Raw genomic sequence first — 18,366 nt, 5'->3', positions numbered from 1 at the left:
CTAGTTGAAGTTAAGGGGCTGTAACCAAGATTATTGTTTCTGTATATTAATCTTTTTAACTCTTACCATGCTATTTTTCTTTCAATGCAAAAACGGGTTCTGGTAATGTTGGATTTAAAAAAAAAACGCCAAGAAGTTATTTTAAAAACTTAACTGCAACGCAAAGCAAATTGGACGTAAGCAAAGGGTTTTTAACCTTCAAGACGCTACATAAAAGGGAGCCGTGGCCCACCCTTGGATCTCCTCCTGTGTTCATGGACGTAAAAACAATAAAACTAGTCCTTCATGTCTAGCTGTGTCGTTTTGGTACACTCGAGACTACCTTTAAAGAAGCACCCCACGTAAACTTCAAAGAAGAGCCAGATATAAACCACAACGCGTTCTGAATTCATATCAAACATCGTTTTATTTAAAATCAGCTTTATTTCCAACGAACGTGATGACCTTAAAGTTAATAAAATACAAACATTTTGTGATAGCCATTAACTTGAGCATATAATTTCAATTGTGGTTAATTCTAATTTGCATAGCATTACCGGACCGGAGTCCAAAAAGTGAACTAAACTATCCCATCACCGATACCCATCTTAATCTATCTTACCAATTCAACATCTCATTTAAGCTTTAAATCAACAGCACCTATGTACATGGTCTATACCAAGAGATCATAAAGTTCGCTCCCTAATTACAATTACTAAGACTACAATTACCGATCTCAATTTTCATGTAAAATTAAACTTTCAACATAAACATGCCATGTTTTTTTTCTTTTTTTATCTTCATCTTTAGTAATAGCAGTGAAAATGACCAACCGACTTTAACCAAGGCTGCCGGTTGGGTAGTGGAAATGACTATCCACTGGAAGACAATAGTTGTTATAAATTGCTAAGTGCATGCTACTGGAATTTAATGGTGTGTTTATCTAATGCATCTAAGTAATTGCTCTATCCATATGCGCTTGTTGCTGAGCAATATAAAGCAGAATACATTAAAACCCCTGTGATAGTCGTAATACTGCTTGACAAAGCTACTGTGCCTAATACAACCACCCTCCGCAGTTATTCGGGGGATATATAAGAACAAAAACTGTAAAATACATAAGAAAAAAGCTTCATAATACCAAGAAGGCAAGATTAAGCAGACCACGTGCTTTTTCATGTGACTAGCAGATACGCATAGAAGCAACTATACTTACATTACGACTAGGCTTGTTGTAAAAAATTCAAAACATGAGATTTACAAACGTTGTCCCAGTTACGAGCGCCGAGTTCAGTGGCAAAATAATGTAATACCCTGCTCAGAGATTTCCTGCAGCTTTCGTTCAGTACATCACAAAACACAATAACAAGACAATGGAATGATGATACAATAACAACTTAGTTTCGTTCTTTAATAATGTTTTAACTTCGAAATGCCATAGCTTTGACTGAAAAGTCACCCCTTCTCATTCTCTCGTGGTGTTTTTCTAATATATTACAATCACAAATACATATCTTCGCTGGTCTGTTTTCAAAGCTTCATTAAATATTTTGAAGAACTATGGGAGTGTTTAAGATCTGTGCGAATATTATTTTGTCATTTAACACGTATTGTTTGCATAGGAATGTGTCTTCAAAATATGTTAGCAAAATATTTGTCAGTCGAAAGTCAATGCTCGAGCTTAGGTGTTGACATGTGCAGCATTTGTCATTCGAAAAATAAAACTATGTATATGATTCAGAGAAGGTACTCTTGAGCATTGTGTTTCTTTTTAAAGTAAAAGACAATTGGCCCCATTGCAGCAAACAACACCGTCAAATGTGGTCCCAGTATATGGAATAAATTGACTATCATTTAAAGAAAAAATTGACTTTTATCTAAAGTTTATGCTGGTTGCATAACTTCGGTGTCCTTGGGGTGGAACTGGGGTTTGTTCTTAATGAAATGATCCCAGAGCTCTGCGACTACTTCAGCTACAACGACATCGCTGGTGTTTCGACCGATCAATTTCAGTATAAATACACCGTCCTGTTTCAAATATTTGGTGTTGAAGGCCTTGGTCATCTTGGTTTCCGAATTGGTGGCGATTTTCTGCATCAGTTTCAGATTTTTTCTGACGAAATGGTTTCTCTCGCGGACGAAGAGCAGACTCATCCAAGTGAAGAAGCCGAAAACGGTGGCGCCTGCAACCAAGACAAGCCAGAACCAGATGAACATGTAAATCTTTTCGTTGAACAAATTGATAGGGAGGGTGCACTGTACAGTGTGTCGATGGATATTGCCGCCGAGTTGACGAACTTTGAAGTCGCAGAGAGTGACTCGCGGGAAGCGGCCGTGAGATGTCCAGTCTCGATTGTTGGCCATGTCGTCGATGACGTCGAAGCCGTAGATATGGTACTGTGTACCCAAGAACGTGTTCAGCAGAAAGAATTGCCCGATGGCGTTCGCCATGTACAGCAGCTTGCAGAACAGAAACAGAAACACCAAGAAGTTTCCGTAGCGTTTGCCGACAAAGAGGCAGCAGTACTTGGCAAGCATCTGTTTGATGGAGGTACAGCAACCCTTCTCGTACTCGCGATTAGAATCGAAATATCTGTCCATGTGTCGCACCAAAAATTTGATCACCTTCTCCCTGTTCTCCGGGTTCAGGTTGTCCACCCCTCCCAGGGCGTTGACAATCATATGGACATCAATACCCGTGCTACCGGACATCAACCTCCATACAATGGTCGGGATGTAAAACAATAGAGACTGCAGCAGTAACATTATGGGCACCCACTGATAGTAGCCGATGTGGGCCCTTGGAAGCTCGGCGCCCGGAATCCGTTCCTCGAACGGCATGTAATACGTGTTGGAAATCCAGCATATATTGTTCGCATAGTCTTCGTGTGCGCCCGTGAAAACGGCGGGTACCCAGCAAACGATTGGGTCGCCGACATATTGTTTTGTGCTCACTAGAACAGTGAAAACCAGCAGAATGATAGACGTGTATCTGTGTGAGAGTCTGTCATAAAAATCGTCATCACACCGAAGGCCCTTCCAGGCCCTCCCTAGAATGTCAATGAAAGGCGCCATTCTGGAAAGAAAAAATAGAAAGTCACATAAGTTATGGTCATCTCACAGATGTGACATTTCTAGAAAATACTTTTTTTTCTTTTTTATTTAAAGGACTTGGAGAATGATTACAGTGTAATGTTTATTTTTTCTGGTTCAAATGTTTAAAGCATTTAAAGCATTTGAAATAATGTTGTGAAAAGGTAGTGAGTATCCTGTGTTGGGAAATGCATGATAAACCAATTTAAATTTTACGTATCACGGTGACACGACAAAAATAATTAATCCCACTTCAAACCCGACTCTTCAATATGCCAACACTCCAAACTTCACAAATCTATTTCCGATTAAATGTGGGCAAACAGTTCCGTTCCGGCTGTCAAGTTTATGTACAAAAAATGCTAACTCTATTCTGTCTTAAATTGATTTCATAAACTTTTATAGCAACCTGTGACTTTTCTTGCGTCAACTAAAGGGCAAACCGAGACAGTAACGCCAAGCCTAAGGGTCCACATATTCTCAGACGACAATAGAGATTTGTCGTGTGAGTGCCTGCCTTGACTGAGAAGATGACAAACAGAAAAGGCTTGCTGGCAAAGTAATTGAGACTAGGGACGCACGTTCCGCATGCCTGTACGCATTATTAGGGTTGAATAATAAGCCGTATAGGACGTGGTTTGAATAACGAGATGTATCTGTACGGCCTTTGGAGTTGGATGTTACATCACACTGTGACACATTTCAAGTTAATTACTTCAACTTGGGCATTTAAAATGAAATGTTATGAGAATCCAAATCGATATCCTTATACACACACTCAAAAACAAAGACAGACAAAAAACCATCCACCGTTTTTCAAAGAGTGGACCCAAGCACCTGTTGCACCATTCTGATTTATAAGGGACGCTATATCACTCTGACATAAATATTCATGCAGACATTTTATTTGAAAACAAGACCATTTTATTATGCGTGTTACACTCAATGATATTCTCTCGTGACGACGCGGCAGTATGCAAATCATGCGTCTCTTGATTTCTGAACCGGAAAGTCCAGACTTTCCGTGCTTCGGTCCATTATGCTCCCTCTTAAACAATACCCGATCGTTTTACACTGGTACCAGTAGCCGCTACAACACACAGTCCGTCGACATTACGAAACAATGAGTTACCATGGTAGCCCACGAAACAAAGCGATTCTAATGGACATTTCGAGACAATTCAGCAAGTGAGAAAGGGTCATTATCAACAAATGTCAAGTTAATTGTTTTTTAGCACAATTTCAATACAACGCTACCTTATCCCCTCTTTTCTTCTTACCTTAACATATTCGCTGGCTGTAAAGCCCGCGGAACACCAGCTATCGTGTGTTGATGCATCAAACTCGTGAATTTTGCCCAATTATACGTAATATTATGTCTCTTAGGATAACTTTTTTTGTTGGAAAATTTACCCGGAATAATCGGAATTTTGTCATTGTTTTTATAACTCGGATTGCCTTTCTTATTAGTGCTATCAAGAACATTTTGGCAAGACACCGTTTCACCCTGTGTTTTATATTAACTATGCTTAGTTGGTCGTTTATTTGAGAGAGAAGTAAAGAAGAAAACCTGACCACTAGTGATCACCAGGGTAAAATCAGACGAGTTTTCGAGCTTCCAAAACTGTGGTCCAAAGTAAGCACCGTTGCCATCGCAACGAGGTGCTTCTATTTGCTAAGTATACAACAAAACCGAGACATATGGCTTATACTTTTGGGAACAATGCCATGCACTGAAAAAAATGTTTGGGGTATTTTCGCACAGACGCTAGTTTGATGCAGGACGAGTAAACAGTGTATGTAACGCACGTGTAATTTTAAACATATCCAAAATTTCTGAGATTGGAGCAACCAGGCTTTTACGACAGTGATGTTTGTGTAAGGTGGCAAGACACGCTACACAACAAGTGGTTGAAACTTGAGAAAACAGCTCCACGCGATCTGACCATGTGGGCTTTGCCTTACTTCTTCCGAAATTATACCTCCAGGTGGGATATAATAGATTTCAGTGGATGCTAACTCTCCTGTATATCACCTATCATGAAGTCATTCAAACCTCTTAAGAGCTATTCTTAAAACGAAAATTGCCCTTTTGCCAGTGAACAAACGCTAGGCCCTTTTTTAAGAATCGAACTTTAATCCAGGCGCACAAATAGTGTCAGAATGGCGAGCTAATATTTCAACTTTACGTAGTTACGCTACTGACTGTGCTGAAATTAAACATCAAGCGACGCTATCTCCAACCATGCTGAACGCGGCGGGCACTTGTGTATCAACACCCCCCTTTCATTACCTGCCAATACTTAATTGGTTTCTTTTAATAAAAGTAACTAATCACTCCTGTTTGGACTCAAGAGTGCAACAGACCTTGTTTCTACCTCCTGCTAATTTCATTTGTCATAAAATATTGCTATGTGCGGGAAATGGAGACAAGGCTATGTTGCGAGGAATGAAGTACAGTAAAAGTTTTAAACAAATCTGTGCAGGTGGCTTCAAGAGCAGAATACAATGGAGCGCACGACCCTTGTCCCATCTTACCGTCTCAGTTCACACGAAAAGATTGACTAGGAAAGTAAAGTGAAACCGAATAAACATGGGCGTATTCGTGATTATGACGTCTCGAAGCTATTTACAACAGCTATGACTTGAATGAGTAAAAAAACCATGACGAAATAAGAAAAAAAAAAAAACAGGAAGATTTTAAAATGCATCTTTTTTTTTCAAAAATTAAAAACATTTACAGAAAAGGCTACCACTTTGAGTAAACTTGTGAGCTAGGTCATGTTTAGTTTATACGCACTTCAAATCTGTTTTCTTTCCCTGGTGATCATGTGATGTAATACAAAACTAGAAATTTTTTCAAGTCGTGTGACAGACTGGTGTAAAATACACCCCACTAACACTAGGCAATAATTTACTGCAACATTTATTCTGGAGGGGGAATTACTTCGCGGCAGAAGGACGAGTTCCTCTTAAAACTCAACATTCATCAAAAATGAAAAACGAAACAATTAACTGTACTTTTCAACTACAGCAGAATAAACATGCAATTTCCTCTATATTAGTTGGGCATTATAACGAGTTCCAATAAATAAGTTCATGTAACCACTGAGGGTACCATATATTTCCAAATATTACTATCATAAACATTCTCTTTTGTTATTTCAGATTCATTTCCTTGTGAAAATTTGCTATTTAAATCATAGCTGTGGGTGACAGCGCAAGCCTTGTTATGGGCCTTTTCTGTGTATGTGTGCGTGTTTGGTAAAAACAAGTACATTCAATCTTATGAACTACCCTAAACCAGGGGCCTTTGAAGTTTTCCTTTGGTCTTTCTATTAATAGTACGAAAGAAATGTCAATTTTTGGCCAGCAGTGTGCGGAAGGGAAATATCACTTATGTAGTCTGCACTGGAGACTATACAGCTACACACAGCCAGTATATTAATAAACAGGACTTCATAAAGTCAGAAATTCTACCATCAGTCTGTTGAGCTAGTCACCGCACCAAGACTCACGGCTAAGTTTATCTCCTTCACACGGGGTTATATCAACGCACAGAGTTTCTTTGTTCTCATTCCAGGTGTTAATTGCTTAGCTTATTAACTTTGGTTATGTAATATTATATGTACTCTCTTCCAGTGTTGACTCAGTTAATTCTGGCACTATTTCTCTCATATGGATAACTAACGCTAAGCCAGCCTAAAGCGTCCCGCATATGGCGAGGTGACACTTTGATGACCCAACTGCGCCATATTGAAGTTATCTTTAATAAAGTGTCTCATCACGAGACTATATTAGAAGTAATGGTGCGGTAGGGTCATCGTTTGATTTGATCGAAATAAAAACATTACTCAGGGAACTCGAGGCAGAGAGGAAACTTCCTACTGAGTTATCAACAAATTCGCTGTGTTTAGGCCTTTCAACAGATGCCAGAAATCTAAGATGATACACGTACCATGATACAGCATGCAGCCCACTACACTATAATATTTAGGTCATCTCTCTGCTGGAAAAAAGTTTTACCCCAAAACGATATTAATCCCTCAGACTCGCTGAACTAGGCCGTTTGAATCAAGTTCTGTAGTTGTAATCATCTGTGATATTTCAAATATACCTCCACGAAACTTCGATTGATTATGTATTGGCTTGAATAAACAATGGGACTGATAATGCGTCGGATCGTGGGAAAGCGGGATAGCGAAATATACGACCTATTACGACAAACTTTAAATGTGACGAAACTTCACTAGTCTAATACTAAGATTTTACGTGAAATTTTCTTACCTTCAATGGCCTATTCTGTATCTTGTATCTCTCTTCGGTGTTGATATGGAATGTTCCTAGTTACTTCTTTACGTTTGGTTCCGTGTCCCATCCACTCTCTCTCCTTCAGTCACTGTCTCCAGATTACGCAGCTTTTTGGAGGGAGGAGCTAAGGCTTGTCATCTGAAAGAATGATAAGACTTTACCGGAAGTTCACTACGCATAGGACACTAGAGGGAAGATCGCGGCTGACGAAATATGGAAATAGCAGAGAGGACGACGTTGCTTTGTCACTAAACGGACCAGCTTATTCCAGCATAAAGGGGGCGCCAGGATGGAGTGATTGAGTGGCTCACCCAGCTGTTACAAATTATCTTCCCGATTGACTACAAGACTGAGTTGCTTAAACATATGTGCGGGACGTTACGAAATTCTCTATGAATGAAACATCATGGCCTACGAAGCGTATCACGTTTTCGTGTGCATTTGTAGCGTGTGAGGAGAACCCCCATGTACGGTGACTTTGGAAATCCGCCAGTCCTGCCATAAATTACTTCTCCAGTGCTCACGCTCAGTATGCATTACAAATGTCGCGTATGCTGCCAACCTGCGCCGGCAGGTCACTCCCCATTCTCATTGCATGTGGTAACAATTTCCAGTGAATTTGTTAAAATCCTTTTCTCTCACTTTACCGCGAAACAGGATTAAGTTTGAGCGGCACGCATATAGTTAGTTCACTTGTTTTTTTAAAACCCCAGTTCAGAGTCCACCGCACGTTAATTTCATTTATTTCGCGTCCACGAATGCGACCCAGGAGTGGTCGTTTAATGTAGTTTAAATTTAGGTTTCTATCACCCGCCATACCTAACAGCAGTGTTACCGAGGTCAAGTTTATAGCGACTAGACTGTTTTCACAACGCGCCGATACAGAATGCGGTTTACTGTTGGGGCCAAAAAAACAGACACTCAACGAAAAACACATCGTCCTTACCGCAAGAATCGCGACTTCCACAGCGTCCCCATAGCGTTTCACTTTACTCTGGTAACCAGCTTCAGCTCAAAAACACAACTGGCATCTTTTACTCCCTATCTCTATGTCCAAGCAACACAAAATCGAAACGATTTAACTGAATACAGGTGAAGTCTTTGCCACAATAAAAAGGTCCCCGTAATTTATCCCATAAGTGATTAAGTTCTCACAGTACTGTTTGGGTGACCCGATCAACGCGGAGATTATTAGCTTGGGCCATCATTACTGTAATTCATCCACTTTCAATTCTCAATTTTGTTTCAAAACATTTTATCGGCTGTAATAATGGAGGGGTATATTAGTATTTAACAATGTTATACGGACAGGAAAAATATTATTCAAAGTGACAAAAGGCTATAATACTTGCGCACGGGACACTGCCTTTGAGAGGTTAAGTTTGTTTATACAGGTAATCTTACACACACAAATACGCTTTTAGTGGTTACAACTTTTCTATATCCTTCTTAGATATTAGTCACTGTTGACACACAGGGGAGTAAAATTTCACAATGCTTCCCAAGTAGTTTTTTAATAAATAGCTGGATACGACGTCATTTTTAGGCCACGCCCTCGGAACCGACAGGTATATTACGGCCAAATATGGTAATAGGACGTCCCATTTCGGATAAATCACTACTTGCATCATCCAAATAGCGGCATTATTTGAATATGGAATGAATAATCCCATTAGTTTTTTTAACCGCCTACTTATCGGACTACGACCGTCAAATGTTATTTTTAAAGATACATGTTTTTCAATTCTTATAGCGTTTTTCTAATTATTTCTTTCTCGTTCAATTTTGACAGACAGGAGTTGGGGGGGGGGGGGGGAGCGACCTGCCGGTTAATAAAGTCATAGGTACAGGGCACGACAGTTAATTAACTTTCAAAAAAGCTGATGAAACTACAATGACGGGTCAATCAAACGATCCCGATCAACATTTACCAGGCTGCCGGAGGACGTGAAGGGGAACACCCTGGCGGACTAAACTGTTTTCTCAGTAAACATAGGACTACCCTGCCAAAATTGAACCAATTATTTGGTTTCATGTTCGCAAACCGGTCGCGTACGATCACCAGTCATTTATACACAAGTGATCTTGTAAACAGACACGGTGTCAACCCACCTTTATAATCTCAGCTACCGGTTTCCAAGAAATCTGTCACTTTTTTATATAAAAAAGGGATACAAAGAAAGAGAAAGAGAAATAAGAAAGAAAGAACAAAAAAAAAAGGAAAAAGTGGTAGAGTCATTAACACGAAGTTTTCACCACGTACGTACAGGAGACTTCCCGCTGGTAAGGCCTCATTTGCTGCTGGTCCCTAAAAAATTAAATTTCGTCAAGCCTGTTGAAAAAAGAAAAAAAACTCGTGGAAAAGTTATCAACGCTTCGAGTTTTCGATAAATGTGAACAGGAAGCTTTTCCATCTATTTCAACGATTACGTGACACAGACGGCCATTTTTCCCTACGTTACTCATGCGCATTTTAACCCGTTTATCAGCAATTTAGTCCCTTTTACGTCTTGTTATAATCCCCCTCCGGAATCCCACCCAAGTGATATGCTTGATTAAATACATGTGATCTTGCAAACAAATATGATGTCACCATTCTTTTCTCACCTACCGGTTTCCAAAAATTCTATTTTTGCCCTCATGGAAAAGAATTTTAAAAAGGAAAGAGAAAGAGAAAATAGAAAGAAATAAAAAATAAGTGGTAGATGTATTAACACTAAGTTTTCAACACGTATGTACAGGGCACCTCCCGCTGGGAAGGTCTCATTTGCTGCTGGTCCCTAGAAATCCAATTTCGTCAAGCCTGTTGAAAAGAAACTGATGGAAAATTTATCAACGCTTCGAGTTTTCGATGTGATCGGGACACTTTCCCCACCTACTTCAATGATTCAACAGACGACCCATTTTTCCCTCCGTTAGACATGTATTTTAACATGTTAATCAGCAACTAACTAAAAGAGTCCCTCTTACGTCTTGCTATATCCCCCCCCCCCCAACCCCACCCAAGTGATATGCTTTGAGAAAGGTATAACACACAGCGATGGGGGTTTTAGGTATTTGACAGGTTCCTTTGCTCTTTTGTCAGAAAAATCTATTGCGCCTTGGCGTTATTGCCAAAACCACTGGCGGACTGACATTTAATACAATTAACTGCGTTTACCAGCTGACATTTGCCGTTATTTAATTATATTTTCATTGAATACCCTACCTCCAGTATCAGGAAATTCGGTGAATTTCACCAGCCCGATACGCAGCCACAGTTTATAATGGGTTTTTTCTTGGGTGCTAGACCAAAGGCCATGGGCTACCTCTCCCAGAGGATAAGCGGTCTATTAGCTTACCCCTCCTGTCTCCCAAACTTTAAGTTTCAAGAGGACGGGAGAGGCCTTTTTCTTTTCACTGCTCTGAGATCTAAGCTACTGGGGCACGCCAAGTAGCTTCTTGAAAGATGGAAACGTTTGCTGCGTCCCAGTTTTGAACCAGAGAGACCTTTATCGAATTTGCGTAATAAGTGTTAAGTAATAAAATCTACTTTATCACAAAGCAGTTAACTTGTATATAATGGATATTTGTTGAGACAATTAAGTACAGGATGTGAAAGATGTGACAAAAAAGTTCTTGAATGTCCTCGATTTTAAAGTGATGATCAGTTTCTACACAGGATACGCATTATAAAACGTAACGTTATCATCCGCTAGTCATTTCCCTTGTCCTTAAAATCCGCGTAACATTATGCCACAACAATGCGGATATTATTATTCGTGCAAGCATCCGCAAACTTAAGGATCGATTCTTTTTGAAAGGCATTCTGGTAATACTTATACACCTTATTAGTTCCAAATATTCATATTCCATGTTTCCAAGTAGCCGACAATTGCAGGAAAAAGGGGTGACATGTACCAATGACAAGAGGGTGCTGCTTATTTTTTAATGCTATTGATATTACATTTAACAGGTGGGAAGAGAGCATTCAAAATAATGTACCCCGAAATGATGAGGTTATACAAGCCTCAAACTATAACGCTATAATGTAAATGTGGAGCTCTCTGGAAGAACTGTTAAACGGTATTCTCCATCAGAGGCCTGTTAGCTGTTTACTGATATGAATAAAGGGACTTCTGCAGATATTGTAACTGCTACAACAACTCGAAGGCTGTGTGGTAGAGGGTTGTCCCATGGCACGATCTCTGAATAACATTGGATCCCTTTTTACTGTCCAAAGCAAATTTAAAAAAAATGACTCCTTACGTGGAGTAAAGAACTGTCCGTTTTTCAAAAACCTTTATTCCTCTGACGTTGCAAACCTTCAAAGTTTAAATAAATTTTGTCAATGCTAGACGATCCTAAAACTAAAGGTACCATTTGTATGTCCCTCATATGCCAGAATGTACCTGCATTTATAACGCCTGATTACTCAATACTTTTTTCATTTGAACCTTTGAAATATTCATCTATAATTTAAATAGCAAATATCTCGTTCTTTTTCCTTCAAACAGCCTCTTATTTTACTGCACAGCTACTAACACGTGCAAGAAATTACTATGTGCATATCCACACGTACATGTATCAAGCCCGATTATGTCATTTAAAAACCGGGTGTCTCCAAAAATACCAATCTGTATCGTCATCTACGTTGCACTATGTGGATTTCGTTCAAATTCTTTCAGACCTCCCTCCACTACTCTTCTTATGTCTATTTTTTAATTTGTTTGTCGACATAAAAGACAATTTAATGGAAAATTCTAAATTATGGTCATAAATAAATAAAAATGCAAATTAAAAAAAAAAAAAAAACAGGTTACATGTACACATTACCACTTCACCGAAATAAAGCGTGAATGATACGTGAAATGGCAATTGTCAAACGAAATCTGCAGACAAGCAAAAGAAAAAAACCTGGTTACATCAGAAATGGAGCGGTTTAATTCCCCCATAATAATAAACATTTGCTATCTGATCTATAGCACCAGACATGGGAATTTTGCAATTTGAAAAAAAAAATGCAATAAAGAGAAAGGCACAGATGAAATAACGGAGGCAAAAAATAAACTCCCGTGTTTAAAGTTCGTCACAATCTGTTAAAAACATATCCCCCTAAGCGAAAAAAGTAAACGCAGGGTTCAAAATTCCCCAAGCCGATAATCTTCCTCATCATTTCACAGACTAATTGTTTGGACGGGTGATTTCTAATTATATAGGAAGACTTCTACAGTACTGTAGGTGACAGCTGAGATTGGAGCAGGAGGTAAACACATCGTGAAACATAAGGACAGTGCGTTCATACTAATAACACTTTAATTATGTAACTTAAAGACAAGCATCAAGAAACCCATGGTGACACAGCTGGGGGGGAAGAGGCAGATTATACACCGAGACGTTAAAACGCCTCCTTTCCTACGGCAGTATCATGCGGTATTCGTGACTCTCTGCAATCAATTTTAAGTGCAGTGTCAAAAAAGTTTTTCTTCCAATTTAAAAGGAAAACAGTTGTTCTGCATACTTGGGTTAACAAGATTTTAAGCGGCTTTTGTTTTTGTTAATTTGAAGTGTATTTTGGTGCGCCCTGGCGTGGCAGGGTTCCGTTTCTCGCCGTCTTTGAGGTGATGCTGAAAGGGAGTTTCTAATTCTTGCGACTGAACTCGGACCTCAAGTTGAGAAATATGACGGAGAAACTCCCATGAACTTTCTTCAAACAATTTAGACACCAAAAGTAAAACAACTGTAGATCCATTCTTAGAAGTCTGGATGAATATTATGTCATTTTATGTCAAGTGCTCTAAAAAAAAAAAGGGGGGGGGGCGTTGTTTGGCTTATGGAACATCTCTGTATATTCCTGTAAGTGTGTACAATAGGGGAAAAAGATTGGCCAGGAGCGATTAATACTATGTTAACAACTTGGAATCTTCACAGTGAAAATGTCCCAGGGGTTCAGCAAATCCAAACACATTGCAATATTGAGGAAAAAATCAATGCTAAAATTGAAAAAATGTTCTGGGAAGAGTTAACTGATCCTCAAAGCACCAAGTTAAAAACTTATAGTCTGATAAAAAAGTCCTACAAAATTGAAAAGTACCTGCTAACTAATGCCCCTCAGTCATTAAAAAGGGAAGTGGCTAAAATTAGAGTCAGTGATCATATTCTGGAAATGGAAAGAGGACGCTACACCAGACCTAAAACACCACGCGAGGAACGATTCTGTCCCCACTGTCCTGCAATCGAGGACGAAGTGCACTTCCTACTAGAATGTAGACACCATGTAAAAGAGAGGGAGGGCATGTTAAAACAATTCCCTAAATGTGACATGCATCACCTAGCAAGCAGTGACGAGAAGGTTAAAATCATACTAAGCCCAGAAAATGAGAAATAATTGTACGCTGTTGGTAAATACATTCAGACGGCAATTTCCAAAAGAAATGAGCATCTGCCACACTGAAGTAGCCTCATCCTGCTATATATTATATGAACCATAAGTATGGCACATTAGATACATATAGCTATAAGCCTATCAAAGAAAATGTGTGTTCCCTCAGTGTATTGAACTATTTACAATTGTAATAAGTATTTTAAACAACGTATACACTGTAATTAATAATCTTAAACACTGTATTAGTATTAGTAGTAATCCATAGTGATGTATAACTATTTATTTATTTATATATTTGTAGTTTAGAGGGCTAAAAAATGTAACTGCCACATTTAATGCTCGAATAAATTATTATTATTATTATTATTATTATAAAACGAAGATTTGCAGCGACATATCCATTTCCAATCAGTATTTTTTCGCATCGCTTGGTTGATTAGTAGGTAAAACAATTCTGAAAATATCAATAAACACATTAATAAATATGCATCACGAACAAATAGAGAATGAAAAAAAAAAAAACGAAAACCATGTCAGAACGGGTCAGTCAGTACCAGTACCAAACTTGACAGGGTAGTGATTTAAAAGTGCCTCCATCCATTTCTGACAATTTCTGACAATTCTTCACCCGTTCAAACTCTACGTGCGTTATTTTCCAATCACATCACGCAAGGGGTGAGAAAACAACTGGACAATGGTCAAAGAGTTCACAAACACATCTCCAGTGCAATGTGTCATGCAACGCCCCAGTGAGCCAATTCAACGCCAGACAAACACATTTTGGCGGTGGGCGCGTCCCTTTGTGCCGGGTTAACGCAGCAGAAGAGCTGTCCTGGGCGGCATTTCAATAACTTGAGAGGGGGACGCACTGTGCAAACAAAACCCACCGAAAAAACTAATTTGTATGAAAATGAGGGACGCCGAAAAAAAAAAGACGCGATCCTATCATGTGTGCCGTAATGTGTGAGGACTTCTTGAGGGTTTTCAATCGTTAAATTGTGAAAGGGTATCCAGTCTTTGTTGTCTGGGGGACGTATAGTTTTCATGATTAAAGCCAATGATATGTGACTCTGGTATTTCTAGCTCCCCCGTCTGGGTTTCAGCATCATGGTTTCAGTTTGGTCGTGTTTTCTGTAAACCTGGTGCATACAAAGTCAGTCTAGTTTGCTTCATTAAACTGATGCCCGGTTGCTTTGTATTCTTATCAGTCATCTAGTAGTTGGAGTACCAAAAAACTTTCAGTATACAGAGAGTTAATTTCGCTTCTTCACCATTTCAATGCATTGACTTTTACTTTAAATTCTTATGGCATGAGTTACAATATGAAGCAGCCAGAGCTAATACAGTTTGCTCTATCATCTAAGTAAATCAAACACACTACTTGTAGTGTAATGTGTAGGTGCAGGCCCTCTCAGACACAAACACAGTTTTCCATTATCATTTCTGCAGTCATCTATTCATACATTCACTATGCAGGTGCAGCCTGATAAATGGACTTTCTTAAGAACTACAGTGATGCAATAAATTGACTTGAGACCAAGTTCAATGCAAGAAATAAACCCTACTGACAATGTGCGTGTGAAAAAGGGGTTACTGGATCACACACACACACACACACACACACACACCTCTGCATGAGCGAACGTTTCTGCATTTACACGCCTTCCGTATCCATATCGAAGTGCAGGGTAAGCCTGAACAACACACTTCATAAATCCTGTGTTCTTTTTTTAAATTTTATTTTGATATTTCAACAATCTGACCATAAGAAAAGTCATCATGACTCTGCCATTTTAACTGCATAATCAAAACTTAATCTTCAATGTTAACTGAGAAAGTTAAGGTTGCATGTAAGAGTGTATGCTGATTGCATTAACAGTCGTGACATTTGTGATTTGTATTATTATAGGGCCAATGAACACAATTGTGTCTACTATTACACACTGTCTGTTTCAAGCATGATTCTTTTTATTCCTAACCCTGTTTTGGATGACAAGTATTTGGGATAGGCATACCCAGTATGTTTTACTCTTGAGAGACTTGAGACTGACAAACAAACTTAATCTTACATTCTTTTATCACATACTTGAGTTGTGTCAAAGAGATGAATTTTTCGGTACATAAACAGAAGAAGAAAATATGAACCCTTATTGTGTTAAGCAAACAAAAATATAACAACTACAGTGTACCATGACTTTACTTTTTTCCCTTACAGTACATCATAAGTCGAATGATGATAGTCTTAGAGAGAGATTAGGGGGAAAATGGCCAACGTACTGACATGTATATACATATCATGTCAATAATCTAAAATACCACAGAAAAGTAAACAGTAATTTATTACCAATGTGCATGCAGCATCAAATGAAACAGTTCTAGAAGTAAAAAAAATGACATAAGATATACAGCCTGTGGGTGAGAGTCAAACACAGACTGAAGTCGATAAATTAAAAGGATGGTCAAATCTGATCCTACACTATAGATAAAATATCGGAGAGATAATCAAGTCACGGGTAGATGTCAAAGTGAAGGTTTTGATTCATCAAGTTATATTATTTTAAGATAATGAATAGATTAATTGTAATACTGGATGGAAATGTCGTGATCTTATTTCATAATCATTTGAAGATGTCATTTCAATATTTTAAATATTGTACATTATACAACTTTATCTACTACAATTACAAAAAAGAAAAATTACAAATTTTTTTTTAGATATAATAAAACCTAGATTCCTTACGCTTACTTATAAAACTACTGTCTTTACAAATTATCTTTATAAATGACTAAGTTTTACACACAATAAGATTGACTGGCAATATTAATCAGCAGAAATATGGTAGTATTTATGAATGAGGCAATAGGGGCATGTTATTTCAAAATATAACATAGGCCCCATTCAGAATAGGGGGCTAAGTAGTCAGAGCTTCAAATATGGCAACCCACTACAAAGCTTGCTGCCTAGTCTGCTAATAGACACTGAATAGATATTCGTGGGGAAGTATTCAAGTGGGTCAGCCCTATTTGACCCTCGGACTACTTAGTCCCCCATTCTGAATGGGGCCTTAGTGTCTGTCCATTTGTGTGAACACCTGCAAGATGAGCATCACTTAGAGTGCTTATCATAGAGTCATTACCAGCAAGGGGGCCCATATCGTATATCATAACACTACATTATATGGGCTATCTGATGGCCATATAAAACATTTCCAGTAATATCAATGATATTTGCACACAAAGAGCAACAGAAAATATATCAATAAAATGTGGAACATGTGCTAATAAAATGTGTTGCATTAATATTCTGACACAATGAAATTTAACAGGAAAACAGGATTGTTGGATGTAAATTGAATAACACCATCTACAAATCTTTGTAAATATGCATCAGGCTTATCTGCACTGTCTTATCCATTTATCACGAATATATACAAACTGCAATCAAAAAGGAACACAAAATAGTAAAAATGTAAAAAAAATATCTGTATATCCATATTGAGCAACAAAGTATATTTTCTTTCAGTTTTTCATTCACAAATATTGAAATTTTAACATGAAAAACATGAAATTACATGACTGCAAATTTACTGTCATCATACAACAGCATACACTGGTCAATTTCAATACTTATGAAAAAGAAAATTCCTTTTTTAATTAAAAGGATAACAACTCTTCATATGAGATTCATATTTTACAATAAAAACAATTTACACAACTCACAGAAATATAATAAACACTATTTCACACCAAAACAGCAGTTATCACAATTGATCTGGAATCTGTGCTTGTCACTAGACCATGTGGACCTTCATACAGGCCTTATAAATGATAATTGCTGTTTTCTAACCTTAGATTTGGAAGCACAAATGCACAAATTAATGACTCCAACCACGAATTAACTATCCCAACGTAGAATTATTTGCCACAAGCTTAACATTTCATCATGAAATCAAATTTGGTTAGCTTCCATCTGGGCCTCTAGCTACATACACAGCCCTCCCTGGAGTTCTTTTTATACTGAATTTTATACATTCAAAGTTATTCTCTGTTCTTTTTTTCTTTTTCTAAAAAGTTTGGTTTTTGTTATAATCATTTAAGAAATTATTACAGAGGGTATCCATGGTCCAGTGGCAAGCAAATTCCAAAATAATTGTATTAACTGCCATTTTGGTGGTAAAATGGAATTTATAATATTTCTACGAGTTGTTTACAATGTATTTATTATGAAATACAAAGAGTTGTCATCATATTAACCATTGGTTAGTATGGGAAAATTGTTGTTCACCCCAGAAAAATCTGTTTTTTTTTTCCAAAACAAAGTTGTTATCCCTTTAAGAGATTATTACGAAAAAATCAAACTTAAAAAAAACATGAACTCATTTTAAATGTCAGAACGGATTCATTAACCACTCGTAAGTATGGGAATATTGTTTACACCGGGAAAATCCTTTATTATTATAATTTTTTTCCAAAATGCACAGCTGCTATCCCTTTAATTTACTTTTTAAGTCAAATGAAAATAATTAAATGTTCTAAAATGAATTTGTAACATTTTAATTTATATTTAAAATGTTTTACGGTCAAAACTGGGCATTTTTGTCAAAAGGTGATGTGTAAAT

General features: G+C 37.9%; 1 non-coding gene across 2 annotated transcripts in view; it reads right to left on the bottom strand.

Moving 5' to 3' along the window:
- Positions 1–387: 387 nt before the first annotated feature.
- Positions 388–18,366, bottom strand: part of LOC106177207 (innexin unc-9) — an 18,160-nt gene continuing 181 nt past the window's right edge. Inside the window, exons 1-3 of one of the 2 annotated variants that reach the window (XR_015333057.1) lie at positions 8,330–8,499; positions 7,360–7,521; positions 388–3,055 (exon numbers count right to left, since the gene is read on the bottom strand). This is a non-coding gene — a transcript (innexin unc-9). Of the gene's footprint in view, positions 3,056–7,359; positions 7,522–8,329; positions 8,500–18,366 lie in introns of those variants that run through there. The other variant, XR_015333056.1, reaches the window with a different exon arrangement.

The sequence above is a fragment of the Lingula anatina genome, chromosome 2, assembly GCF_051362555.1.
Source record: "Lingula anatina isolate TDL-2025a chromosome 2, LinAna3.0, whole genome shotgun sequence".
In the NCBI taxonomy this organism is placed as follows: Eukaryota; Metazoa; Brachiopoda; class Lingulata; order Lingulida; family Lingulidae; genus Lingula; species Lingula anatina.
Note: the sequence above shows the minus strand (reverse complement) of the source record. Positions and strands in the feature narration are given on the sequence as shown.